Below are 1,707 nucleotides of genomic sequence, written 5' to 3'. Positions count from 1 at the left end.
AAGTGGCTTGTGTGCTGATCCCACAGAAATGGGTATTAACTCACAAGGGAAGAAGGTAAAGAATTCAAGGACACTCTCAAGCATTTAAAATTTGCGACTTTTCATACTTCTTTGTTCCTTCTATTCCTCTTTGCAAAGTTTTCATCTTTTTTTTCACCCACACATGCATTTTTTGAATCTCTTCAGTACCATCTTGTGGGCATGTGTCTGGGATGAATGGCCACTTTGAAGTCTGTCTGCTTGGAGTAGCCACCTCTCTCAGCTCACCATACCTTCCCCTTCAGATGCTGCAAAAACTCAGTGTAATTCAGTTGCTAAGCTCCTGGTTTAGAGCCAGACACAGAGGAGTACAGAGCAAGTCACTGGCTATAAAAGTGGGATGCCCACATTGGAAAAAAAGGTAGTTTTGCCATTGATACAGTACCAGTCTAGTGGGAGTGCTTACTGGGGCCCCCTAACCCTAAGCCTTTTTTATCAGGTTGACACAAATGTGAAAGTTCAGGGTGTGAGATTTCTTCTCTGCTTTTCCTTTTCCAGATTCCTCTGTGAAAAGGTAATCTTGAGTGTAAGCAATTATCATTCATTTGTACGTTATAGAGATTAGTTTATTAGACTACTTTCCCAGATAAGTAAGGGAAACAGGGCACAGAGAAAGAAAGTTTAAGAATGCCGGGCTTCCGACACTGGCTGAGTGGCTCTGTTGGTTGGAGCATCATCCTGAGCACCAAAATGTTGTAGGTTCCATCCCCAGTCAGGGCACATACCTAGGTTGCAGTTCTGGTTCCCAGTTGGAGCATGTATGGGAAGAAAGTGATCAATGTTTCTCTCTCACCTTGATGTCTCTCTCTCTGTCCCTCTGACTCTCTTTCTCTTTTTCTCTCCCTCTCTCCCCCTTCCTCTCTCTCTAAAATCAATTAAAATATATATCCTTGGGTGAAGATTTAAAATAAAATTTAAAAAGAATGCTGGGCTTTCACAGAGAAGTGTTAAGAATTAAAAGAAGAGGAACACAACTGGGTGAACTGGGAAGAAGGAACAAATGGGATATCTATTACATACCATAACAACCCAATTCAGTGAGGATTCATCCCCCCACCAAGTAAGCACATATTATTTTTGGAATTTTAAACATGAGAAAACTGAAGTTAGAGAAGTTAAAATTTATCCCACTACTGGCTGTGGAGCCAAGTTTCCCAGTCAGGACGGCCTGATCCCTTTGCTATGCCACCTCCCTGCAGTCTGACCCATCACTACCTCATTTTGCCAGGGAGAGGCCCCACCACCCCTTCTCCTCAGGAGGGATGGTTTCAGAGCTCCCTCTACAGAAGCCTGGAGCTGTCCCTGCTTCTTTCTTTTTCTTTTTCTTTTCTTTTCTGCAGGGGTCAGCACATCTGGAGTGAAATGGATAAGCCTTGCCCTGGGAAAACCACCTTTGTGATGATGGTATCTCCCCTGCCAGGTACCTATGTGTTCCTGCTTTTTAACCTGCTGGTTGAGAGACTCTGAGAGTCTAGTTGGTTATGTACTAAATCAGATGCCCTGTAATGATAAATAAAGATAACTAGCATAATAATGCATTATTGAGGACCTGCACTGCCCCAGACACTGTGCTAAGCACTGTGCAGACACTGTCAGTGAGAATGCAAGTTAAGCAAATGCCAGCACTGGTCACGCATTTGACCTTTGGAACCGAAGAACCACACTATC

At 43.5% G+C, this 1,707-nt stretch overlaps 1 non-coding gene across 1 annotated transcript; it reads right to left on the bottom strand.

The window, feature by feature from the left end:
* Positions 1 to 1,296: 1,296 nt before the first annotated feature.
* On the bottom strand, positions 1,297 to 1,467 carry LOC114513414. The gene has a single exon (XR_003685836.1). It is a non-coding gene; the product is annotated as a U1 spliceosomal RNA (small nuclear RNA).
* Between the last annotated feature and the right edge of the window lie 240 nt (positions 1,468 to 1,707).

Source organism: Phyllostomus discolor, chromosome 3, assembly GCF_004126475.2.
Source record: "Phyllostomus discolor isolate MPI-MPIP mPhyDis1 chromosome 3, mPhyDis1.pri.v3, whole genome shotgun sequence".
Classification (NCBI taxonomy): Eukaryota; Metazoa; Chordata; class Mammalia; order Chiroptera; family Phyllostomidae; genus Phyllostomus; species Phyllostomus discolor.
Note: the sequence above shows the minus strand (reverse complement) of the source record. Positions and strands in the feature narration are given on the sequence as shown.